General features: G+C 45.5%; 1 protein-coding gene across 4 annotated transcripts in view; it reads left to right on the top strand.

Annotated features, from left to right (window-relative positions):
- The window catches only part of TBL1XR1 (TBL1X/Y related 1), a 182275-nt gene that overhangs the window by 71405 nt on the left and 83539 nt on the right, over positions 1 to 27331 (top strand). For 3 of the 4 annotated variants that reach the window (XM_079978031.1, XM_079978028.1, XM_079978029.1), the window contains exon 2: positions 14309 to 14373. The gene's annotated coding sequence lies outside the window, so the exon portion shown is untranslated. Of the gene's footprint in view, positions 1 to 8981; positions 9001 to 14308; positions 14374 to 27331 lie in introns of those variants that run through there. The other variant, XM_079978030.1, reaches the window with a different exon arrangement.

Genomic DNA, 27331 nt, shown 5'->3' with positions numbered 1-27331 from the left:
AATGCCGTAGAGCTCGCCCAAGAAAATGTAATAGAAGAAATGGAAGCAGAGATAAAAATACAATTGAAAGCCTATCTGAATATGTACTGTGGACATGTTGTGGACCACGTGAATGACACTGGTGGTCCACAGATCAGTTTGGGAATCTCTGCGATAAAGAATAAAGAGAAATGGGTATTTTTGGGGTGTATGTGTTTGTGTGTGTCTAGGTAGATAGGTACGTAGGCAGATAGATAGATTCACAATTTTCCACCCGTTGCATTAATGTTAAATATGTTCCAAATACTTAGCTTATTTGAAATGTTTTATAGTATACCTTGCGCTCCTGTTACAAACCCAGGTCTTTAGACAGCTCACAACAGAGCTGAAAACAAAGCAAATAAGCCAAGACAGTGCGAGAATCAGGATTATCAAATCAACAGAGAAGGGCCAAACACATTTGAAACGGAGATTGTTGCAAAGGCTGCTTTAATGCCAATAAACAGGGAGAATGTTGGAGTTTTAATCGGCTTGTACCCCAAATGAATAGCAGGGACACAGCACTGTCTGCTCACCTGGGGGAGTAGCTCCGGAAGCACGGCACACACCGGATCATATTTTAGGAGTGTGGTGTGTGGCAAAATGTTCCTTTATGCCAAGGAAATGCATAATGCACTTTCTGAACTCTTTGGGGGAGAAACGGCATGTTTTGAGGTGAATTCAGAGTGTCGTCTTCCTTGGTGAGCAGTCGTAGCCGAGTAAGATTGTCTTCCATAAACACGGTTCCAGTTACAGATAGGTAGCCGTGTTGGTCTGCCATAGTCAAAGCAAAATAAAAAAATTCCTTCCAGTAGCACCTTAAAGACCAACTAAGTTAGTTCTTGGTATGCACACGAAAGCTCATACCAAGAACTAACTTAGTTGGTCTTTAAGGTGCTACTGGAAGGAATTTTTTTATTTTGCATAAACACGGTTTTAACAATGAGTTGGTAAGTGACTGTGGAGGCCAATTCTGGATCCACGCGTCCTTCCACAGTGGGGACATTGGTTTTCCGGGCGGGAGCTGATCACGGTGTGGATTTGCCAAGTGTGCCTTCCTCTTAGCACATTCCTCCCTTGCGTCCAGAGTTCAAGTGTCTTCAAAGCCCATGGCACCTTTGGTAAAAGCTGTTCTCCAACTGGAGCAGTCGCAGGCCAGTGTTTCCCCATTGTCGGTCTTTATACTACATATTTAAAGATTTGCCTTGAGACAGTCTTTAAACCTCTTTTGTTGACCACCAGCATTACACTTTCCATTTTTAAGTTTGGAATAGAGTAGTTGCTTTGGAAGACGATTATCAGGCATCCGCACAACATGACCAGTCCTACAAAGTTGATGTTGAAGAATTATTGCTTCAACACTGGTGATCTTTGCTTCTTCCAGTACACTGATATTTGTTTGCCTGTCTTCCCAAGTGATGTGTAAAATTTTTTGGAGACAGCGTTGATGGAATCTTTTGAGGAGTTGGAGATGGCGTTTATAAGTGGTCCGTGTTTCACAAGCAAACAGTAAGGTTGGTAGTACAATAGCTTTGTAAACATGCATTTTGGTTCCCCTGCGAATGTCCCAGTCCTCTGCACTTCAGTGGGTAGAAAGCCGCACTCGCAGAGCTCAGGCGATACTGGGTTTCGGCATCAATGTTGGCTCTTGTGGAAATATATTTGTGGAAAGTGTTGTATTGCAAGCCGGCTCAACTGTAAGCAGGCATATTTGCATTGTTTCCTCTGGTCTGCTTGTTTGCAGAAACCGATTTCCACTGTTGCTCTGCCATATTGGATAGCATCCTTTAGAGCAGTAGAGGTGATATATATTGGGGTATGGAAACTAGACTTCGTAGGCCCAGGAGGAAAGGCAGGAACTTTTGGCTTCTTGAAATGGGCACGTGTTGGAAAGATGGCCGTGGGATTCCTGCTGGGGCAATACTGGGAGGGCGCTGAAGTTGTTTCTCCCCAACTAAGCCTGCTTGTCTTGTCTTTAGTGGTACATCACAGGACTAGTTACAGATAGGTAGCCGTGTTGGTCTGCCATAGTCAAAACAAAAAAAAATCCTTCCAGTAGCACCTTAAAGACCAACTAAGTTAGTTCTTGGTATGAGCTTTCGTGTGCATGCACACTTCTTCAGATACACTGAAACAGAAGTTTCCAGACCCTTCTATATAGTGAGAAGGTGGGGAGGGGGGGGGCATTCTATACAAGATCTCAAAGTAGCTGTTTTACTACAAAGGAATTTCAGAAATAGACTGGAAAGAGAAGCTGCTGAATTGCAACTTATCACCAAACTTAAAACCATGGAGAGTCCTGGTCTGAACAAAGACCTTGGATTCTTATCTCATTATACATGACAAAGCCATTTTTCACCTTCTCACCCCTTGCTTTTTCCTGTAAGACCTATTGCAGTCGTTAAGAGTCGTCAACAGGCTCATCACAGCTATCTGCCAATCACCCATTCCCACCACCCTTCTGAGTAATACCCCTCCCCACCTTCTCACTATATAGAAGGGTCTGGAAACTTCTGTTTCAGTGTATCTGAAGAAGTGTGCATGCACACGAAAGCTCATACCAAGAACTAACTTAGTTGGTCTTTAAGGTGCTACTGGAAGGAATTTTTTTTGTTTCATCACAGGACTGTAAGTCTCCTGTTGGCTCAAACACACCGGTGTGCGTTGGGTTGCGACCTAGGCCATGTTCATACATGGCTGGCAGTCCTGTGTGCATGTCCATGGGAGTAACGCACCATTGACTGAAGTGAGTGGCATTCCTGAGTAAACACGCACAGTAATAAATGCCATCAATCAGCTAATCAGTACCAATGTATAAGATGTATTATAAATGGTGCATTGCATGTTAACACAGTAAGTAAAAAATTGATTATTATTTTCTATCCAATTTATATTCCACCCTTTCTTCTGAAAGGTAGGGGTGAACTTTGGAAATACGGCATAGTGAGCGAGGACAAAATTTGGCGCCCTCCCTGAATACTTAGTTTCACAATAATTCATTTTGGTACAGTTGCTTTTTAATGGGTTTTCTCTTTAGATATAAGATTATCTACCTACCTCTATTCCCTCTCTATCTGTCTATCTCTCTATCTATCTCTCTTATCATCTATATCTGTCTATCTGTCTATCGATATCTATCATCTAGCTATCTATATCTATCTATCTATCTATCTATCTATCTATCTATCTATCATCTCCCTCTTGGCTTAGCACCCTGCATGAGGGAACCACCCGCACCACCCTAAATCTGGCACAGGTGAAGAAGTCCGGGTTTCCATCTGAAAATAAGTATTAAATATATTGAATTCCAACAAACCCACACAACTGTTCATCCTCCTCTCTCTCATTCACACAGACACACACACACCACCCCCACTTCACAGGAAAATTCGTTCCCTCCATGGTTTTAAAATTTTAGGAAAAATTTCCCACTCTAGTCTCACCAGCCCAAAGTTTGCAGAGTTTGTTGACATAATAGGTTACTTTGGGTAGCTGAAATAGGAAGAGGAAATTGCCCTAGGGTGCCTGAGTTATTTATTTATTTTTGGACTCCGCAGTCCCCAGTGACACCCATCTTGTCTCTGTTCCCCACCCTGCAGCCTGCCAGCTTGAAAACATTCCTCTGCAAATCCCTGGTCTGTGGCTGTTACAGCGAGAAAAGTTAAGAACAGTTTCACTTGCCAGCTCCCCAAAATAGAGATTTTAAATAGCTGCGTACAAAAAAAATGCTGTCAGCCAGAATGTCTGGGATTTGACAAATTTTTAGATGTGTGTGCATGCATATATTTAAAATGCCATGGTATGTGCTGGAACGCTCCTGTAAATAGCACAATTCAATGTTGTAAGGAAGTGTTACGACTAAAATTGACTCTCTCCATAACACCCATTCTGAGTGAATGCTCAGGAGGAGTTGGTGGGTGCCGAAGGAGTCAGCAATTATAAATAGTAAACCAGCCCAGGTTGGTTGAAGGGAACTTGTCGAGCTTGGATGAGAAACTTGCCAGTTCCAAGTGCTGCAGTCCCCATGTGTGCACTTTTTAGTAAAATCTGTGCTCATGAAATTCTGGCTGTGCATGTACCCCTCCAGTCCTGTGTGTGCATGCTGGATTGAGACCACACTTATCTGTGTTTGAAAATCTAACTTGGTTTCCCTGCTTGCGATTGCTTATCAGCCCTCTTAACATTTCTTAATCACGTCTGACTGTGGTTACACAGGGAGTAGCTTGCTATCACTTAGACCAGGGTACCCAAACTTGGGTCTGTAGCTGTTTTTGTTTTTGTTTTGGACTACAATTCCCATCAGCTCCACCTGGTATGCAGGCTGAGACCCTACCTGCCAGCAGACTGTCTTGCCAGAGTGGTGCATGGTCTAGTTATCTCTCACTTGGACTACTGCAATGTGCTCTACGTGGGGCTACCTTTGAAGGTGACCCGGAAACTACAACTAATCCAGAATGTGGCAGCTAGACTGGTGACTGGGAGAGGCCGCCGAGACCACATTACACCGGTCTTGAAAGACCTACATTGGCTCCCAGTATGTTTCCGAGCACAATTCAAAGTGTTGGCTTACCTTTAAAGCCCTAAACGGCATCAGTCCAGTATACCTGAAGGAGCATCTCCAACCCCATCATTCTGCCCGGACACTGAGATCCAGTGCCGAGGGCCTTCTGGCAGTTCCCTCGCTGCAGGAAGTGAGGTTGCAGGGAACCAGGCAGTGGGCCTTCTCGGTAGTGGCACCCACCATGTGGAACCCCCTCCCACCAGAGGTCAAAGAGAAAAACAACAACCAGACTTTTAGAAGACATCTGAAGGCAGCCCTGTTTAGGGAAGCTTCTAATGTTTAATAGACTATTGTATTTTAATATTTTGTTGGAAGCCGCCCAGAGTGGCTGGGGAAACCCAGCCAGATGGGCAGAGTATAAATAATAAATTTTGCCCTCCAAATTTAAATGAACATATTATTGTTATTTATTATTATTATTACTATTATTACTATTGATAGCAGCATGCTCATACCTCCCCATTTTGGCTTCATTTCTTTTGGCAATCAGCCCCCTGAGTTTGCTGTTAGTTGGAATTATTTCTATTTAAGTTTATATACATGTGGCACTCAAGATGGCTGAAAGGGTCAATAGGCCCACTCAGCTGCTACTGAGTTCAAATGTATCACGTCTGGGCAATGCATAGGGTGCATATTGAAGTTGTGTCCTTATGTACAGTGGTACCTCCACCTGTGAATTGGATCCATTCCAGAGCTCTGGTCGCATCCTGAGGAATTCACAGCCAGAGGTGCTGTTTCTCTGCATGCACGCAGCGCGGTTTAGCATTTCTGCACATGCATGTGGCACGTAGAGCGCTTCTGCGCATGCGCGTGTGGTGAAACCCAGAAAAATACTTCTGGGTTTGCCACATATGTATCCCAAAGGAGACATAACCAGAGGTGAACGCAAGTAGAGGTACCACTGTATATACTTTTGCAGTGGTTATTGGTTACTCAGCTTGAACTAGAAATGGTTGTAAAAAATAATAGGGGGAAAAATGGAATATGATCTGCTAGGACTTTGGTTTGAGTATTCCCTATTCTGGCTTTCGGTGCCTTTTGTTTTGCTTTTGAAAGGTTTTTCTTCTTCAATTCAGTTGCTTGCCAATCTTGGTGTAGCCTGTCTGGCTGTTCAAATGGTATAAGGAGCCTCTTGACAAGTGCCAAAAGGCTAGAATTCTTTGGTTCAAAGTTTGTACGGTTACTATTTGATGGCTCAAATGACTCAGGATTGCAATATCTCCCCATGTGAACCAATCTGGACCCTCTCTGCAATCATAATCTGAGGCCCTTCTTTGTGTGCCTCCTCCGTAAGAGGGCCTTTTCTGCAGCCGCTCCCTGTTTGTGGAATGCTCTTCCCGGAGAGGGTTGCCTGGTGCCTTCATTATGTATCATTAAGCTCCAGGCGAAAACATTTCTCTATAACCAGGCCTTTGGTTACAGTGGTGCCTCGCAAGACGAAATTAATCCGTTCCGTGAGGCTCTTCGTATAGCGGTTTTTTCGTCTTGCGAAGCAAGCCCATTGACAGCTTAGCGGATTAGCGCTTTTAGCGGTTTAGCGGCTTTTAGCGATCAGCTGTTAAGCGGCTTATCAGCTAATCAGCTGATAAGCGGCTTAACGGCTTAGGAAAAGGGGGGGGGGAAGGGAAAAACCCCCGCAGGAACTCGCAAGACATTTTCGTCTTGCGAAGCAAGCCCATAGGGAAATTCGTTTTGCGAAGCGCCTCCAAAACGGAAAACCCTTTCGTCTAGCGGGTTTTCCGTCTTGCGAGGCATTCGTCTTGCGGGGTACCACTGTATGTCCATTCTGTGGCCTTTAAAATGTGTTTGTGGGAAGTGGGGTTATTTTGTTTGATGTGTTTTGTGTTCTCATTTTGTATTCTTACGTTATGAGCTGCCCTGTGATCTCTGGATGAAGGGTGGTCTACAAATTTTAACAATAACAAGTTGGAAAAAAATAAGAACCTGAGACGGCATCTAATCAGCTCCAGCCTACATTTGACACACTGCAAGTGTGAAAACTTGAAGACTTTCTTCTAACCTCTTCCAATTAAGTGTGGAGCAGGAAGGAGGAGATGCAATATTTCAAAGCTGGCAATTATGTCTATCCCTGTCCACTCACGTGTAGATCTTAGTGATGTGCTGAACCTTTCCCCTGTCTTTTTCAGTGATAAAGGAGAGGGGTTGTTGTTGTTTAGTTATTTAGTCGTGTCCGACTCTTCGTGACCCCATGGACCAGAGCACGCCAGGCACTCCTGTCTTCCACTGCCTCCTGCAGTTTGGTCAAACTCATGTTCGTAGCTTCGAGAACACTATCCAACCATCTCGTCTTCTGTCGTCCCCTTCTCCTTGTGCCCTCCATCTTTCCCAATATCAGGGTCTTCTCTTCTCATGAGGTGGCCAAAGTATTGGAGCCTCAGCTTCAGGATCGGTCCTTCCAGTGAGCGCTCAGGGCTGATTTCCTTCAGAATGGATAGGTTTGATCTTCTTGCAGTCCATGGGACTCTCAAGAGTCTCCTCCAGCACCATAATTCAAAAGCATCAATTCTTCGGCGATCAGCCTTCTTGATGGTCCAGCTCTCACTTCCATACATCACTACTGGGAAAACCATAGCTTTTGCTATACAGATCTTTGTTGGCAAGGTGATGTCTCTACTTTTTAAGATGCTGTCTAGGTTTGTCATTGCTTTTCTCCCAAGAAGCAGGCATCTTTTAATTTCGTGGCTGCTGTCACCATCAAGGAGAGGGGTAGCAGGAGCAAATGTAAGTTGCCTGCAAAAAAGGCAGGGGGAAGAGAAATTGTCAGAATTCCTGCTGAGGGAGCAAGGCTGTTGCAACTTGCTAAATGTATAAGGTGGCAGAGTGGTCTTTTCTGCATTTTTTGAAAAAAAAAAAACTCCTTCTGCCCACATGCACCGCAGGGCAGGCTCTTCTCAGAAAGGAAACATGCTGGTGGCAAGCAGCAATTCACAAGAATTCAAGGACCCTGTATGCTCCTCCTGAAGATACCAACACAATGTGTATATGCCAGCTGTAGACTTGCTATTTTGTGGAGCAAATTGTGCCTGTTGCCAGCTTGACGTTCCTCACCTACCCAGATGTTTGTGGTGTCAACATGTTGCAGGGTGAGCGTTTGGCATGCTGAAAATAAAAGCAGATGTACCGTTCGATTTAGGGAGTAAAGGGATTAAAAAATTTCATTGCAGAAAAAAAATCATTGCAAAAAAACCAGGGGGTAGGAAGAAACATGCTTTCCTCATGGGGTTCTTTGTGTTAAAAAGGTCATTTGTCAGCTGCTGATGTTGCTTGCATCTGATTCTTCTTTACTTCTTGGGCTAGATTTTGCTGCTGGACTTGTTAGTGTTCCTTTATTGCTTAAATATGTTGCTTTACTGCGTTTATTTTTCAACATCTGCACACAACTCTTGACACTTCCCCTTTTTGCCCGAATAGCAGGACATAAACCTTTTATATTAAAACACAGTACCAAAAGAAACAGTTTGTTCTCTATTTCCGAAACTTAAGTGACTGATTAAGAAGTGCTTGGAAATGATGTACAAGCAGTAAACGAAACTGCAAGAACCACATACAGTGGTACCTCGGGTTACATACGCTTCAGGTTACAGACTCCGCTAGCCCAGAAATAGTACCTCGGGTTAAGAACTTTGCTTCAGGATGAGAAAAGAAACAGCGCGGTGGTGGTGCAGTGGCAGCGGGAGGCCCCATTAGCTAAAGTGGTGCTTCAGGTTAAGAACAGTTTCAGGTTAAGTACGGACCTCCGGAACGAATTAAGTACTTAACCCGAGGTACCACTGTAATGAGAAGCTGCCTTAGGCCCGGTCAAGACTATGGGCTCGTCTAGGTCACTATTGTCTTTTTAGGATGGCTGTAGCTCTCCACGTTCTGTGGCATCACCTCTGTCCAGACTTTTGAAACTGGAGGTGCCAAGGATTGAACTCTGGGCCCCCCGCAATATAAAACACAAGTACAATCACTTTGCTGTCGTCCTTCCCCGAAGGTGGTGGCAACCATAGCAGATTTAAACAGAGCACGTCGTTCCACCCTTAAAAGAAAAGTTATCTATTTGTAAGATTCCTTACCCTCTTAGGTGGGTTGTAGGAATACAGTGTTAGATTTTAGAGTCTTTTAAAAGTGGGAGGGGACGGTTGGTATGATTTTTTTAAAAATGTTTTTATTATGCATAATGCTATGTAAACTATGATTTTAACGTCATGCACCACCCTGCAATCTTTGGATAAAAGGTGGTGTAGAAATTGAACGAAAATAATAAAGTTGCAGTTAAAAACTTGAGCTTATTGTTTTTGGCGAAGGAGGTGTCTCGCTATTGGACAAGGTAGATGTTCATCCATGATGTTGGAAATTTATGGAATATTTTGTGGTGAGCTACTGGATGCAGTAATTGGTGCCCCCCTACAATTAAGGTAGTCTTTTTTAAAAAAAATTAAAGCGTGATTCATTAATATGCAGCGGATTACAAATAGTTGCATTTTTAGTTTTCAAGTTCCGATTGCCTCGGGGAAATCACAGACATTAATTTGCAGTCGTAAAGATTAAACAGGTAAAGTCAGCGAGTAATGCTAATGTGTAGCGTAATTTCTTATTGCCTGCCTGCCTTTTGTGTATTGCTTTCGCTGTTCTCGGAAGATTCAGCACCAATGGTTGCATTCTGTAATAAACCAGCGTCAAACGTTCGAATTGGATGGGGGAGGAAGACAATAACAAAAGGAGGGGCTAAGACAGGGGTCAGCAAACTTTTTCAGCCAGGGGCCGGTCCACTGTCCCTCAGACCTTGTGGGGGGCCGGACTATATTTTGAAAAAAATAAATAAATGAACGAATTCCTATGCCCCACAAATAACCCAGAGAGGCATTTTAAATAAAAAGACACATTCTACTCATGTAAAAACACGCTGATTCCCGACCGTGCTTGGGCCGGATTGAGAAGGCGATTGGGCCCGATCTGGCCCCTGGGCCTTAGTTTGCCTACCCATGGGCTAAGATATAAAGAAAGCACAGTCCAAACGGCAGCAATCAGAGTTCCAGATTTCTGTGTAGAACCGTTTGAGTCAAAAGAGTTTGACTCTCCAGCGTTGTGCTATAGGAAACGAATGGGGTGGGGGTCCAAAGAATCTAGTCCAGCAACAGCAGATTAAGGTTGCAATGCTAACTCTTATTTACCCAGGAGCAAACCATGCTGGATTCAATGGACTGACTTCTGAGTAAGGCACAGTAAGGTTTTCATCCCAAGGGAGCGATCTTAGGCATGCAAAGCCAGCATAAGTTCCGCTGTCTTAAGTTAAGCCAAGTGGGACGTGGGTGGCGCTGTGGTCTAAACCACTGAGCCTAGGGCTTGCCGATCGGAAAGTTAGCGGTTCGAATCCCCGCAACAGGGTGAGCTCCCGTTTCTGGGTCCCAGCTCCTGCCAACCTAGCAGTTTGAGAGCACGTCAAAGTGCAAGTAGATAAATAGGTACCACTCCATTGGGAAGGTAAACGGCGTTTCTGTGCGCTGCTCTGGTTCGCCAGAAGCGGCTTAGTCATGCTGGCCACATGACCCGGAAAAACCGTCCGCAGACAAACGTCGGCTCCTCGGCCAGTAAAGCGAGATGAGCGCCACAACCCCAGAGTCGTTCGCGACTGGACCTAACTGTCAGGAGGTCCTTTACCTTTACTTTTTTTTAAGTTAAGCCAGCGTAAAGTGTGCCAGATCCAAACTCTGTTCAGGACTGGGGCAATTGCTGGCCAGGCCAGCCTAACCCTGGCAAAAGGGAAAGCCATTTCTTTGGTGGGTCTTTCACTGCAGGCTTTTACTGCCATCCCCCACCTTACTTAACCCACGATTGCAGGGCAGAAGGATATGTTGATGGCAAGAAATGTAGGATGTTGAAGGCTACCTGCAGTAGGTGACTACAGTTTGTTCACTGGGAGGTCACCTTCCCATCCCCGCCCCGTCTCCATTTGCAAAAGTGTGAATGTTCCACTTCACACCAGGGCCATGCTCTTGAGGCCCATGTGTGCGAGGAATTTTGCTTTGAGCTTGGAGAAAGTCCTGGGAAGGTTGGCTTCCACAACAGCGTGAGCCTGCAGAGCAAGGACGAGGGACCTTGTGGCGCTACAGATGTTGATGCTGGCGGTGGCTATATTTATATATGCTGCCCTTTCTCTCGCGGAGCACAAGGCAGCGCACATAATTCATGTACTGCGTTGACACATAATGCAAGAATGATAATTAAATGCCGTCTGTTATAACAGCTAAGCTAACAGCAAAAGCCAGCAGTGACTCCCTAGGCTAGTAAGGCCCTTCAGTCTACAGCAGGGTTTTGTGGGAATTGTAGTTCCAAAATAGCTGGAGACCCAAGTTTGGGAAACACTGGTCTACATGATGCACAGAAATTCTGGGGGAATAGGCATGTCTTTAATTGCCACCTAGCTGGGGGGGAAAACCACCTATTGTTGGGCTTTTACATCCAAAACGATAGGGATGATGGGAGTTGTAGTTCCGCAACCCCTGTCCCTGCTCTGAAGTGTCCCCTCCCAGTGGTTGGGGATGCCTTTTGATTCTAGGAATTGTTTGTATATACCCACCCTGCTACCCCCTCCCTCCTGCCATTCTTTTTTCTTTTCTTTCCAGTTGTAGGGAGGGGTAGAGATCTTCATGCTTGTGGCTCCAAACATCTGGGTTACATTTATGCTGGTTTTGAATGTAGGTCAGTCTTCATGTGTCGCAAAGCCTTGAATGCACAGCAAGAAAAATTAGAGGGAGCCTCTTGGCTTGCCTCCTTGGCCTGTTCTATGGGGGGGAAACAGTCGCTTGGGATTGGAAGCAGGGAGTTTTGCTTTGGCCTGCTCTCGGCACACCTGCGTCGCTGCTGGTCATGGGTGGGCGTGAACAACCTGTATCTTCCTCCATCCCCATGGTGGCTTTCATAAATGCTTCATTGCAACTTAACATTGCTGCTTGGGGCCAGGTTCCCAAGGCCCAAGGCCTCGTTCAGGGTGCGTAGCAGCCTGAAGGACATAAGAACATTGGGAGACCCCTGGAAAGTGTGCACATTTTATGTGGCAGGGGTGTGATCATTCAGCTGTTGCTGGACTCCCACCTCCCAGGAGCCCCATCCATGATAACCGATCCAGAGGGCCAGTGATTCACCCATTCCTACTCTCTGCTTTCCCTAGGCCCCAATCCTGCCTCGTTACCTCCCCACCCACTTCTGATTTTGTGCTGTGTGACATCTGCTGATGGGAGTCACTGGGGTGATGTGTAGCCTTTACCTATGTTTTAGGCCACCCATTGGAATTAATGGGCACATTCATTATTTTCAATGGGTCTACTATGAATATGGGGACGCGGGTGGCGCTGTGGGTTAAACCTCAGAGCCTAGGACTTGCCGATCAGAAGGTCGGCAGTTCAAATCTCCACGACGGGGTGAGCTCCCGTTGCTCGGTCCCTGCTCCTGCCAACCTAGCAGTTCAAAAGCATGCCAGTGCAAGTAGGTAAATAGGTACCACTCAGGCAGGAAGGTAAATGGCATTTCCGTGTACTGCTCTGGTTCGCCAGAAGCGGCTTAGTCATGCTGGCCACATGACCCGGAAGCTGTACGCTGGCTCCGTCGGCCAATAAATGAGTGCCACAACCCCAGAGTTGGTCATGGCTGGACCTAATGGTCAGGGGCCCCTTTACCTTTACTTTACTATGAATGTGGCTAATGTTGGATAATTCACAGGGTTTGAGTCTCTTTGTTGTCCCCTTTCCACTCTAACAGAGAAAACATGTAAAATAGAAAATAGCTTATTTTGTAAAATGAGGGGGAAATAAGCCCATTTGGCTTAACTAATTTAACTGTTTAGGGAAGTTTTAAATGTTTGATGTATTTATCATGTTTTTAATATTTTATTGGGAGCCGCCCAGAGTGGCTGGGGAAACCCAAACAGATGGGCAGGGTATAAAATTATTATTAATAATAATAACAACAACAATGTTTTAAGCAATGTCACATGGATGCCTAATTTACTCCTTTTCCGACGCTGCTACCATCGCTAACCTTGCACGCTACGTACTTTTCCTCCTAACTGATACCCAAACGAAAAACATGGAAGGGGGCGCATCCGGGCCCTCGCCACAATGCCCCTGTTACACAGACAACACTTTAGACCGTCACACAGTCTCATATTTGTGCTAAAGAGCTTATTCAGTTGAACACGCTTGGAAATTCTTCTCCAAAAAAGCAATAACAACAGCAACACATCAGGCTGGGTTTCCCCAACCACTGTCTTCAAAATTAAAACCACCCTCATTAAAATACATTTTAATGTATTTTTTTTATCTTTGTTGGAAGCCGCCCAGAGTGGCTGGGGAAGCCCAGACAGATGGGTGGGGTATGTATGTATGTATGTATGTATGAATAAATAAATAAATAAAAATTATTATTTGTGCTGATCATGAAGAGGTGTGAAGAGCTGTCCTTATGCCTGCTAGACATTGGGGTAGGACTTGCATACCAGTTCCCTGCCTCCTTTCCTGGTTATACAGCAGGAGTGTTGTGCCCAGGCAAATGCTGGAACAAGACTAGTATCTCAAGGAAAATGCCTTAAGGTGACGGCTGGACCCTGGCATCATTGTGGGGGGTCAGTGGCACCTGTGGTGGGCCGTCTGAGAAGGATTGCTTTCTTTGTATCAAGCACATGTTTACTAAGCCAACACCCTCTATATTAAATAGTCCTTGCATTTAATGCCTGCCCGCGAATTAAGAGTATCAGTGGAAGCCGTGTTCTGAATATCCCCACAGCCCCCTACTCTTCGGAAGTTAGGTAGGAGCCTCTTCTCTCATGTTGTCTCAGTCCTGGAGCACCTTGCCCAACAGTCTCCTGCTTCTAAAATATCTTCTGGACGCCTGCTGAAAGCTGACCTATTCTCTCAAGATTTTGGCGGGATGCAATTGTGCAACTGTCTGGGTCCCCCCCCCCCCTTATTGCTAACTTTGATACTGATAGCATTGTGGGTTTCCTGCTTTGTTTCATTTTGCGTTTGCTGCATTTTATATTGGTACGTTAAGCCACCTTGGAAACTCTTGGTGCGAAGACGTAGCTGCAACAAATGCACGCACATAGCAGGGTTGCAGCCTCGCTTGCGGGAAGTTGTTTTTGGGTAGGTTGCATCTTTCCACGTTGTTCATCTTAATGGTGGTCCCCAGGCACTTGCAGCAACTGCATCAAGCAGCAGGGTTGCTGTTACTAAAAGGGGCATTAGATCTTGCATTTGGAGGTGCATCGTGGGGTTTGCGGATTCTAATTTAGGGACCCGGTGTGGTGGGGTGCCCTTTGCAAAGCAGCGCAAGCCAAGCAGTTTCCTGGACCCAGGGCTTTCCAGGACTGGGGGAGGCAGTGTCACTTAGTTGTGACACTGCTAAATATTCCCCCCCCCTTTGTTGTTCTTCCTCCGCCCCATCCCCCAGTGCAGCAGAGTGTGGGCCACGTATTGCCACCTTGCTGCTTTTTAGCTCCATCTCTGATCTTGCAATGCATCTATTCTAAATGTGCTAACATATATTAACTAACTTTTGCCTCCTTGGAAACATGACAACAGCTCGCCCTCTCTACAAATCCAGCGGTGAGAAATTCCAGGCTTTTCCCCTTTAGAAAACCTCATGAGCAATCCACTGTCATATTATGATGTGTTAACATCCCTTTTTGTTTTTAAATAGTAAACCTTCCCTCCCTCTTTTCTTTTCCAGTACCATCTTCCTGTGACGGGAGGCTCCTAACAGGACACCTTCCACCCATCAATGCACTGCCAATGGTAAGTTCAGGGAAACCCCCGTTGCAAAAGTTTATTGTGTTGTGATGTGGCCTTTACACGAAACCTTCTGCCTGCAGGAGAAGAGGCAAGCAGACGGGCTCCTAGGCTCAGGAATTCCTTTTTTCTATAAAAGCACCCGATTATTTTTGCATACGTGGAGGTCTGTTTCTCCATCTGACAGTAACTGCGTCCGTTTTGACAGCTGCATTTGACGATACCTGTGCAATTGATATCACAAAATTCTTCCCTGGCTAAGCTGGAACATCACTCCTGCTCATAGTGAACTCAGGTGACAACAGAAACATGGTCTTTGAGAAATGGGAGAGGAAGGTATTGGCATACTCTGGGGATTACCTCCCTAATAATAATAATAATATCCCCAAAACTTGAGGATGTGTGTACGGCAGGGACATCTTAGCCACAGAATGCTGTTGGTTGGCCAAGAAAACTGGAGGAAGTGAAGAAATGGGGGGAAGAGTGGGAGAAGAAGAATGGAATGAGCATTGTCCCAATATAACAGTTTCCATACCTTCGCCAGTGTGATAAACTCATAAATGACTTCCTAGGTGGGTCTTCCTATTGCCCGTTAGCGCTGAAATGGGCAGAGTTGACTTTTCCTGTCTTGAGTCTAGAGATTCTGGGATCTGTGCTTTTGTGCCAACTTTGTATTTACATGAGTTGGCATGAGAAATCGTCAACGATTCGCCACGTGTGAATATTGGAATCCACCATGGGGTTTTGAACTGGGTTTTTAAATCACATTTCATAGGATTTTGCTTACATGAGCAAAAAAAGCACAAAACACATACACAAAGAAAATTACAGAATTGGGGTGTGGGAGAAGGCCAATGTTGGCAAACTGATGGTACTTCCAAGCATATGGGAGACCTGATGTTTTTAATCTTTGGATGAGAGTCCCATCAGTTCCGCAGCTTCTGGAGGGACAAGTTTTGGCCTCTCGCGTTTCCCTATTTAATTACTATGAAATACACTTCTGATTCAGGGAATTACACAGAATTCAAAGTCCCGTCCTATGTACCTAGGCCAGGCTTCCTCAACCTCAGCCCTCCAGATGTTTTTGGCCTACAACTCCCATGATCCCTAGCTAGCAGGACCAGTGGTCAGGGATGATGGGTATTGTAGTCTCAAAACATCTGGAGGGCTGAGGATGAGGAAGCCTGACCTAGGCTCTTGGATGCAAGTCCCTTTCAACTCCCATTGCTTAATTTCAGGTGCCTGTGCCGAAACACCTAAATGATGAAAAGGTCATCATCGTCATCTGCCCCCCACTTAAGTGTAGCATAAGTCCCGTGCAGGTATTCAAACTGTACTTAAGGAGGCTGACCAAGGTTGCCTTGACCCACCATGCCCATTTCTGCCCCACGCACCATTTGTACATTAGTCTTAACATTTGCCCTGCAGCTGCCATGTCTTAACCCCAGCATGGATGGACCTCGTCCGTGTGATCTGTGTTTCCCCTAATGGAGTGTTGGGTGTAGACCCCATTGCACACATAAATTGTGGGATGGCAAGGATGGTGAGTATGTCTGCCCTGGGGAGGTTGGATTCATATGACCCTGAGCCACATGTGCAGTTCTGAACAGCTGCTTAGAGTTCTGCTTTCCATAACACACAGCTACTGTTCAGAAGAGACCTCTGATTTGGGTTCCCCATTGCAGCAAGGCTAATAGTGTGGGTGGCTGAAAAATTCTCATTCTAAGCAGTGTGTGGGTTTGGACACAAGACTGAGAACTTTCCAGTCCTTCCTTGTAGCATTCTCCTGCTCTTTTTAATTTTTTTAATTGTTTGATTTCTCGCCTGTTGCTTTCTCCAGCAGAATACAACCCCTTCCCTATATTACTTCATGCTTGCGTACTGTGACTTAGCCAAGATTGAAATACTGTTCTGCATTATTGCCTCTCTTAAAAAACATGACTCATTGCATATTAAACTACTCCCAACACTTCATTAATTTTTAAAATACCAGGAAGAGGCTGTTTGAAGTCTCACTGCGTTTTCTCCTAATTTTCCCCCTACAGGTTGTGCCAGAAAATAAGTATTTGTAGAGACTTGTGGGCCTGTTACTCGGTGTAGTGATAACTGATTCATAATTACTGCTTGGAGCAGGAGGAGAGAGAGGCCTTTGCACTTTTCTTTTCTTTTTCAGTCTTTCGGTAGAAAGAGCCTGGCTGTGGGGGAATAAATATAGTGCACAGGGGTTGTGTGTATTTTGCCATTTGCCCTGCATTAGCATGGAATTCGGTGCTGGATGAAAAAGTCACGGTTGCGAGAACGTCCGCTTCTACCTTATTTATTTATTTTAAATGGAAGTTTATTTCCGTTGTGGCTACAAAAGACAGCCTTGCGGAAGGGCTGTGGCTCAGGAGCAACCAGCCGTCTTCTGGCAAATAGATGCTCAACCTCTGGCGCTAGGACTCTGCAATCTCCTGCCCTTTTGGCGAAGCCTTGGGAGAGCCACATCTAATCTGCGTGTAAGACCAGCTTAATTTTATCCCTTTCTTTGTGGTATTTGGGCGACGCCTGAAGCCACGGTGGGCAACCTGTGGACCCCCGGCTTAATCACATGGCAGCCCTCGGCCTAATTTCACAATCTCCTCAATCTCCTATGGCAGGAGCAACCTGTCACCCTGTGTCTGCGTTGGGCGCTCTGTTGCAGAATGACTCCGTAATCCGACCTGTGTAGCACATTCACCACCCTGGTGGTGTATCTTGTTTGTCTTAACTCCCTCTTTAAGCTCTCTGCAATGCTGCCCATCGCTAGACCTTGTAGTTGCCTGCTCCATGGGTTTAACCACATGCTGTGTGAAGAAAGTCCTTCCTTTTCGCTTCCTTGGACTTTCTAGGAAGTAGCATAGTAAATATAGTTGGTTAGCGACAGTTTGCTGAAGTCAATAATCTCCAAATACGTTGGCCTCGAATTTGGAGGGCCAGAGTCACTGCCATCCAGCAGAATTTTTTTTTTCCAGGGTTCACTGTAGCTGCCGCTTGGGCTCGCCGGCAACTCTGACGATTAGGGTGTTTCTCTTCCTTAATTTATAGCTTGTATCTTATAAAGTTTGACACAACCTTTTGTTCGGCAGTGCCTGGCAAGGTGCTCAACCTAGCCCAGCCCAGCTTCTTGCAGCCTCGCAATATGGGGGAGTTAGAGCATTAAAATAATGAGATAAAACAATGTTAAAACAACAAGACACCGCACTAGAGGATGCACTAGAAGAAGTTAAAAAGTAAAACGGAAGAGAGGGATAAAAACAAGTACTGAGGGTTGGTTATCCAGTGTTACCTTGGGTTACATACGCTTCAGGTTACAGACCCCGCTAACCCAGAAATATTACCTCAGGTTAAGAACTTTGCTTCAGGATGAGAACAGAAATTGTGCTTTGGTGGCGCGGCGGCAGCGGGGGGCCCCATTAGCTAAAGTGGTGCTTCAGGTTAAGAACAGTTTCAGGTTAAGTACGGACCTCCGGAACGAATTAAGTACTTAACCCAAGGTACCACTGTAAAGCAAAAACTTGCATTGAAATGAGCCTTAGAGCTGAAGACCCTCCTTCCTCCATTAGTGCTCTGGCCCCTTCTGGGAAGTTTTTGACACGAAGGGTGGGACGTCTATCTGCTTAATCTCAGAAAGCACTATATTATTTGTGGACGGAACTTTGTTTTTAACAACAACAACTTTATTATTTATACCCTGCCCATCTGGCTGGGTTTCCCCAGCCACTCTGGGCGGCTTACAGCATATATAAAAAATTGTAAATCATCAGTGAATAACAATTTCCCAATACTGGGCTGCCTTCAGATGTATTCTAAAAGTCAGATAGTTGTTTATTTCCTTGACATCTGACGGGAGGGCGTTCCACAGGGCGGTCAACGCTACCAAGAAGTCCCTCTGCTTGGTTCCCTTCTTGCAGTGGGGGAACCGCCAGAAGGCTCTCGGAGCTGGACCTCAGTGTCTGGGGTGAACGATGCAGCCCTTGCCACGTGTTTTGGACTGCTTCCCTATCCCATCAGCCCCTGGCAGCTGGTGGGATTGGCCATCCGAAACACCAGGAGGTCACCAGGTTGTTTCAAGCTCCAATACCGTGAGCATCACCACAATCCCCAGGTAGCTCAGTTGGTCGAGCAAGAGACTCTTAATCTCAGGGTCGTGGGTTTGAGCCCTACCTTGGGCAAAAAGATTACTTCATTGCAGGGGGTTGGACCAGGTGACATCATGGTCCCTTCCAACTCTACGGATCTATGAATTGGTTTTGTGCTTTTGTGACTTTTCCTATTTCTTGAAAGGAGGAGGTTTGCAAACAGCATTCCTTTTTAAATGCTGCCTGGTTTTTTACTGTTCTGCTTCTTTACTGGCCTCCCTTGGTTCAAGGTTGAGGGTTTTTTTGTGGGTAGAATTGGGGTGGCTGCTCCTTTATGATTCCACGTATCCTTCCTTATGGAGCATAAACTCCAGCTTAAGCTCCTGTTTACCAAGCCAGTGCCAGAAACGGGGGCCGGGGGCATTGTAAAACCTCCTCTGGTTCCTAAAGAGCCAGCATTGGCCTCTTGTCTTTAAGTACCCACTTCCCTTCCCCGGATTAGCCCATCAGAAATCTATCATTGCTTTTAGTGGTCCGTTTTTGCTGCTTCCATTGCTATCGACGCAGAGCCCAGAGGGGTCCATTCCTCTGCTCAGTCTCACCGCAGATATTGGCATTAGGCATGTGTTGGAAATACCGAGTCTGTTTTGGGGGGTGCGGGAAGATGGAAGAGCACTATAGACGTTAACTGTTAAATGGGGATTAATAAGGAGGCATGCAGGAAAGTTCTTCGTTCTTGCGGTGTTTTTATTTTTGCAAGACAGGCAAACGCGCCTATGGTTGTATTTTGTATATAGTGCTATGAGAATGCTGTTTTGTGTTGCGTCAACAGAAGACCGCCTTCCTAACCTTTTCATGCCGTTCGACTGCTTGCTTAATGACCTCTGGCTGATGGTAGTAATAATGGTAGCAATATTTTTCAGCCCCTTTTACAGTGGAATTTGCTGCCAAGGAGTGTGGTGGAGTCTCCTTCTTTGGAGGTCTTTAAGCAGAGGCTTGACAACCATATGTCAGGAGTGCCCTGATGGTGTTTCTGTTGGAATTCTGCCTGGGTCAGAGGAATGTGCCTACCTCTTCTAGGCACCGGCAGATATTCCTTGGCGACCTCCCGGCTGCTACTTCCGGCAGATAAGCTGGCGAGGTCTCGGCGATTTTTCTCAGGCTGTGAGAAAAACACACCGTTCCTTCTCTCTCCCCTTTGGTGTCCCCCAGGGAGGGGAAAGAAGCAGACAGAAATCTATTTACACCTTTTATTTCTGTCCTTCACTTCAGTACAGAGAAAACATGTCTGCACTCAACAGCAGTAAGAATAAACTCCACCCATGTACTTCCAGTACGGGTCATATGACACACACGCTGAGCTAACATCCGGTGCTCAGTACAGAATGGACTGTCCCTTTGTTCCCATGGCAACAGTCACACACATCCTGTTTGGCTTTCCAGCCACAAGCAGCTGACTGAGCTGCTAGAGCCTTTGCTTGCTGCTGCATTGCTGCTTTAGAATAACAGTTTCCTGCTTGGCAGGGGGTTGGACTCGATGGCCCTTGTGGTCTCTTCCAACTCTATGATTCTATGATTCTATGATCCCACGACTCCCTTGAACTTAGGGCAGTGCACACGGTGTTCGCACTGTGGATTTTTGTCTGTGCAACACCTCTTGAGGCGTAGGTTAGGCTGTAAATGGCCATTGCTGCAGTAGGCAGCTTCATGGCTGAGTGAGGGTTTGACGCAGGAGCTCCCTAGTTCCAGGTGGGACACTGTAACCACTAGGCCGTGCTGGATTCCTCCAACCTACCGGGATGGTGGCGTCAGAGAGAACAGCAGCACAAATACAGTGGGTACCTTGGTTTTCCAACGTAATCTGTTCTGGAAGACCATCCGGCTTCTGAAACATTCGAAAACTGAGGCGTGCAGGGCAGTCCACAGTTTTGATGGAGAAAATTTTTAAAAAAACTCAGCAGAAGCTGTTCGACTTCCGAGGCGTGTTCGAAAACGGAAGCATTTACTGCCTGGTTTTCTGTGTTCGAAAACCAAAACGTTCGGCTTCCGAGACACTCGAAAACTGAGGTACCACTGTATTTCCAGTATAAGAGAGAATCGAGTTATGTCGTGAATAGCAATGCGTGCGTACGCTGTGTAAAAAATATTGCAATGGAAAAAAAATGAGGTTCTCCCACGATTTCTGCTGCCCCTTTGCTGTGCAGTATAAAATAACAGTTGTAACAATATGTTAAAGGTAAGTGACTTATCAGTTTTAGACCCCCTAAGCAGTAGCGGTTGCCAGGACGTTACCCCATTCGCCTCTGCATATTTCCATCCTGGTTTCAGACGCTGTGATGTATTGCGATGTTTAGCCGGCGATACATCGCAATGCTGGAAACCAGACATTGCTCAGCCACTGACAGCCACGGCTTCCTGTTAATTTCTCTAAGCGCCTTTTAAAGCCATCCGAGTTGGTGGCCGTTGTTAATGCCTTGTAGCAGATTTGTAGCTTAACTATCCCCTATGTGAATAAACACTTCATTTTGCCCATCCCGAATCTTCAAATGTTCATCTTGATGGCACAAGACCCTCACCCTCACCCCCACCCAGTTCTAGTATTATGAGAGAAAGAGCAGTGGATGCTGTTTCTTTGAGAAAGGGCTCTCAAAGGTTGCGGACCTGATTCCCATGCTAACCCCCCCCCAAACTTTAAAAAGCTGTCCCTCTGAAAGGAAGGATGCAAATGTCCTCTCTGTTGACGCCTGCTTTGCCCAGCAGCTGAGCCCTTCTCTTGAGTTCCTAGGCTGAATAAAGGTCTGCCACCAATAAATATGGAGGTGACTTGGTTGCAAGGCTTTAGCCTACATAAGCTATCCATATGTACTGCAGAGGGGCTCCTTTTCGCCTCCTCACATCTTGCAAAAATCTGTCATGGATGCAATATTCCAGCGCAGCAGTGTGTTTGCGGTTTGCTGTTCCCCCACGAGCAGATGGGGAATCCCCGTAAAATCCCCCAACATTTCTCGGTTTGCAGTTTTAGTATTTTAAAGACCACTAAAGCTTTGTACGTACAAGCTGCTGAGAAGAGAAAGAAAGAAAAGATGATGACCCAATGATAGCAGTGCTGGATCAAATGGAAGAATGACAGTCCAGTATTCTGCCGACCAGATGCCACTGTTTAGACGCAAAACCTTCTGGCTGGTTTTGGCAGTAATGTGCATAAAGCATTGTGTGATATTTAGAGGCATGGTTTCTACCCAAAAACAGCAGCCTTGCATCTCCTATACCTCTTCCCTTCCCTTCCAACAGTCTCAGTTGGTAGAGCATGAGACTCTTATTCTCAGGGCTATGGGTTCGAGCCCCATGGTAGGTATAAGATTCCTGCACTGCCGGGGGTTGAACCAGATGATCCTTGTGGCCCCTAACAACTCCACAATTCTGTGATTCTGTGCAAAAATGTGGTGTCGTTGGCTTGTGACTTTATTGGATGAAGCACAACGGCGATGCTACATTGCCTGTTGAGTTTGCACCACTAGGTGCTACCAGAGTCAGAAGAGGAGCTGTTGTGAGTCTGCTGTACTTTAGCAGTTGCTGCAAGCCTCATAGCAGCCTTGCCCCTTGTTTACCAATGCCACTGGTAAAATTATGTTTCCTTTGTGGTTTTGAAATACAGCTAAGGAAACCAAGCTAAGGTGATTAAGAAATTCCTCCATCGCTTATGAGTTCTTAATTTCCAGGCCTTTATACTGAAGATGGTTTGGACATAATGCTAAATGATAGTTGAGCATCACAAGGAGGGAGCCTAAGCAAGCCTTGGGCTTGAATCCTCTCCCCACAGTCTCCTCCAAGGCCATGAGAATTAATTCCACACAATTAAGTGCCGCTGAACCCACGTAAACTGTGGTAAGTCTTAGCTACGGTTTACTGAAACGAGCCAGCTTCCAACAGTTTATGAAGCTGAGTTGTTTCACTAAACCATGGTTAAGATGAGTCTTGGTTTTAGGATTCCTGCAAGAGGGAATGGCTGTGACGGAAAACAGGAACGAGTGATTCCAAACTCTCCTTGCAGCCACACTAGAGAAAGGGATGGGTAGGCTGGATTCAATGACCCTTAGGAGCCCTTCCAACTCTCCAACTCTATGATTCTATGCGGTAAATGGACTGATTGACTTGCTCCGTTATAACAGCAGCTTTGTGCCTTTGTGCATAAAATTCAAGCATGAAGCTGGTTAATGTAGGTGGCAGAATCATGTGAAAAACAGCAACAGATATTTTGTAATGGAAAGGTCTGGAGCATAAAGGCAATGAGTCATGTGCACCGAAGAATGACTGCGAGAGTGAGGTCGGCGCGCATAGCAATTCAGAGCACGTATATGTGGTTATTGCTGCTCTGAACATAATAGTGTTGAATGGTAAAGTTCAGGAGGGGTAGGCGAAACCAATCAATTCCATAGGCAGTGGGGCTAGAACATTGGGATCCCACTCACTGGAGCAACTTTATTATGTTTGCCTACAGCAGAAGCTACACGGTGCATAATACGCAGCTTCAAGAATCCTGGTGCAGGATTCTTATTCAGTTATTATTATTTATTCCAGTGTTTGGGCTCTTGTTCGTAAGATGTCAATTCGTATTGCCCATTTGACAGAGATTGTAGACTGGACTCTCTTTCTCTCTCTAGCAATTCTTAGGGTAGGGTACACAAAAAGGTAGTCTGGAATGTAAAATTAATATTTCATAGAGTACAGTATCAGCTTTCATTTAAAGAAAAAGGGTTTTGAGGTTTCAACCATGGTGTGGCTAAAAGTTCACAAAATGCACAAAGGGGAAGAGAGCATCATTTAGATTGTGATTGCTTGAAGCTCATCCCTAGAGAAGCAGCCAATGAAATGCAACAGAATTGAGCCATAACTTCTATTTATGCAACTGTATACCGTACAAGAAATGTCATTAAATGGCTGCAGACCGAGATCAATAACATGGGACCGTAGCTCCATAATAGGCAAAGGAGCAAGCTCAAAACACAAGCTGAAAATACGCATTTGGAAGAGAATGTGGAGCTTGCAAAATAACTTCCACGGTTCCCCGTTCGGCTTGATCTTTTTCAAATGTTAAAGATAGAAAAAATTCTTGAGGCTCAAGCAATTAAATGCTTGAGTGCAATTTCCTGAAAAATCGTCGAAATGATTCCAGATGACTTTGGGCATCACTTTTAACTTGTTCCTTGCTCTTTGGGGTAACGTGTGGGAGTCATGCCTGTTCCATTCTCCAGAGCCGGATGGATTTCATGAATCATACCTCCACTGTTTTTTGATCAGCCTGGATCAGTTGGTTAGAGAGTGGTGCTGATAATGCCAAGTTTGTGAGTTCGATCCCTGCATGGGACAGCTGCATATTTCTGCATTGCAGGGGGTTGGACTAGATGATCCTTGGGATCCCTTCCAACTCTACAATTCTACGATTGATGATAGGGCTTTAACTTCCTGTGTTGCCCCTTGCATCTCCCCAAAATCAGCAAGACCAGATTGTATGACATGAGATAGAAAGCTTCACAGACTACCGTATTTTTTGCTCTATAAGACTTACTTTTTCCCTCCTAAAAAGTAAGGGGAAATGTGTGTGCATCTTATGGAGCGAATGCAGGCTGCGCAGCTATCACAGAAACCAGAAAAGCAAGAGGGATTGCTGCTTTCACTGCGCAGTGATCCTTCTTGCTGTTCTGGCTTCTGAGATTCAGAACATTTTTTTTCTTGTTTTCCTCCTCCAAAAAGTAGGTGCGTCTTGTGGTCTGGTGCGTCTTATAGAAGCGAAAAATACGGTTAATCTTTATCGCAAAGTGAGGGAAATGTATGCAAATTTGCACACCTTATCTGCACAATTTATACAGATGTTAGGGTTTGGTGCGCCTTAGTGCAAAGTTGGCATTAGTGAGGAGTACACATAACCCCGGCTATAAACTGGAATCGCCGTTGGCTGCAGGGCTCCTGGTCACATTTCAAAAGTATTCCAAAATTGGTGAGCCCAAAGGGCAAATGGGAGATGTTGGGTATCACCCGCCATTCAGAGGGTGTAAGAGGCGAACAGCTGAAGAACCTGCTGCTGACACCCGATGGCTGCCTCAGTTGGGATTCCAGGAGGAAGGGGAATCTGAAGTGCTATAGTGCTTAGTGGCATGCATCTGTAATAAACACTCTGAAATAGACTTTGTTCTGATGTGTTGATTGGATGAAAACAATGGCAAACATGCTGGTGCATCAAGTATGACAGGCAGATACCCTACCTTGCAATCCTTTTCCATCCATCCATCCATCCATCCATCCATCGAATTGTAGAGTTTGAAGGGACCATGAGAATCTTCTAGTCCAGCCCCTCTGCAATGCAGATATCCTTTGCCCAATGTGGGGTTTGAACCCATCACCCAGAGATTAACAGTCTCATTCTCTGTACCAGGGGTAGGCAACCTAAGGCCCGGGGGGCCGGATCCAGCCCAATCGCCTTCTAAACCCGGTCCTTGGATTGTCCGGAAATCAGTGTGTTTTTACATGAGTAGAATGTGTCCTTTTATTTAAAATGCATCTCTGGGTTATTTGTGGGGCATAGGAGTTCTTTCATTCCCCCCCCCCCCCAAAAAAAATATAGTCCGGCCCCCCACATGGTCTGAGGGACAGTGGACCGGCCCATGACTGAAGAAGGTTGCTGACTCCTGCTCTATACTATATATATATATATGTAGAGAGAGCAAGCATGCACAATATACAGAGATCTTTAAAAATACAGTTGCAAACTACAGTGGTACCTCAGGTTACATACACCTCAGGTTACATACGCTTCAGATTAAAAACTCCGCTAACCCAGAAATAGGGCTTCAGGTTAAGAACTTTGCTTCAGGATGAGAACAGAAATCGTGCTCCGGCGGCGCGGCAGCAGCAGGAGGCCCCATTAGCTAAAGTGGTGCTTCAAGTTAAGAACAGTTTCAGGTTAAGTACGAACCTCTGGAACGAATTAAGTACTTAACCTGAGGTACCACTGCATGGGTAGGCTGCATCCACAATGTGTTTTTTGACCCATATCTTTTCCGAAATATTTGTAGGGGAAAGTTGCAACTTCCTAACGTCTTCCTTCTCACAAACGCTCTCTTCTCTTAGAAACGAGATGTGGCCAACCTTCTGTGGAAATGCAGAATGTCCCTCCCTTTCTGTCTCTCCCCCCCTTCTTTTTGGGGTGTGCGTGCGAAGCAGCCACACGTTTGACTGGTTGTGAACCACCGGGTTTTTTGAGTACTCGTTAAAATAATAACAATAATGCGGCAATGAAAGAAACGGCAAATAAAAACTGCCCGTGCAGTTTTCTTTCATGGCAAACAACAAGGGACACATTCAGGAGTATCAGGTACATAACAGACAAATTAAAGAAGAAAATAGATGGCCAAAAGGTTAAAAGGGAATGAAAACACAAGCTTTAATAGTCACAAGATCAAATGAGGCATTAGTTAATTTTCCTCCCTTTTTTGGTGCAGTTCATCAGAAGTTCAAGCAATTCAGCTGAGCGATTGAACTGGAGCAGAGCGCTGTGCCAAAACCCCCTGATTACTGATAGCATAAACAGAGAAATAACAAACTGAACCTAACGCTCAATGTCATCTCTCACATAAGAAATGGCTTCTGAGAATGTTGGAATTCTACCCGAGTTGTGAGCGGCGACCCGCACCGCGTGCGAATGCTCACAATGGCCGCGGCCGCAAGCAACAGCTGAGAAATTATTTCTTGCTAATGAGCAATCAAGCCGGATTTAAGACTCAAATGGCTGAGGCAGGGTGTGTTGGGGGCAGCAGCAATTCACAGTTGTGGGAGGGACGGGAAAGGAAAGAGCTTGTTTACTGGAGGTGTAGCTGAAAGTGATGGATCATCAGAACGGGAGAATTGCTACTTCTGGCATATGCAGAGTTCAGAGACAGGGAAAAGGTGTGGGTTGTGTTTAAAGTGGGGGAACACCCTGCCTACTGGCTTTTAAAAAATATATGTTCTATATCTAAATAAAATTGATTCCCCATTGAACTAGCCCCTCACCATATAGGTTTTTCAGTATTTATATGCACATAGGTTTGTTGTTGTTTTTTGAAGAGTGTTGTTGTTTAGTCGTTTAGTCGTGTCCGACTCTTTGTGACCCCATGGACCAGAGCACGCCAGGCACTCCTGTCTTTCACTGCCTCCCGCAGTTTGGTCAGACTCATGTTTGTAGCTTCGAGAACACCGTCCAACCATCTTGTCCTCTGTCGTCCCCTTCTCCTAGTGCCCTCAATCTTTCCCAAAATCGGGGTCTTTTCCAGGGAGTCTTCTCTTCTTATGAGGTGGCCAAAGTATTGGAGCCTCAGCTTCAGGATCTGTCCTTCCAGTGAGCACTCAGGGCTGATTTCCTTCAGAATGGAGAGGTTTGATCTTCTTGCAGTCCATCGGACTCTGAAGAGTCTCCTCCAGCACCATAATTCAAAAGCATCAATTCTTCAGCGATCAGTGAATTATAGTCAAATTGTCACCATCTACTATTTCTCCAAAGAAGGAGTTTCAGGCATGCAGTTTGGTAATTTAAATTTGTTATCTGTGAGTTTGCCTTACTATCTGAACTACTCCAAGGGCACTATGCATGTTGGGACATCTCATCCTTCTTGAATGAAGGACTGGAAGGCGTGCCTGCATTAGCTGCCGTGCCGTCGTTATGAAAAGTGGAGAGGAGAAGAGTGTGGAATGACCAAAAAGCGGTTCAGGACAGGGAACAAGAAAGTAACCCTGGAATCCCCGAAGACGCTCCCCGCTTGTGTAAACAAGAGTTGAGTCAACAACGCCAAGACCATATAACACTGGTTCTGAAAGACCTACATTGGCTCCCA

Source organism: Podarcis cretensis (genome assembly GCF_951804945.1).
Source record: "Podarcis cretensis genome assembly, chromosome: 5".
In the NCBI taxonomy this organism is placed as follows: domain Eukaryota; kingdom Metazoa; phylum Chordata; class Lepidosauria; order Squamata; family Lacertidae; genus Podarcis; species Podarcis cretensis.
Note: the sequence above shows the minus strand (reverse complement) of the source record. Positions and strands in the feature narration are given on the sequence as shown.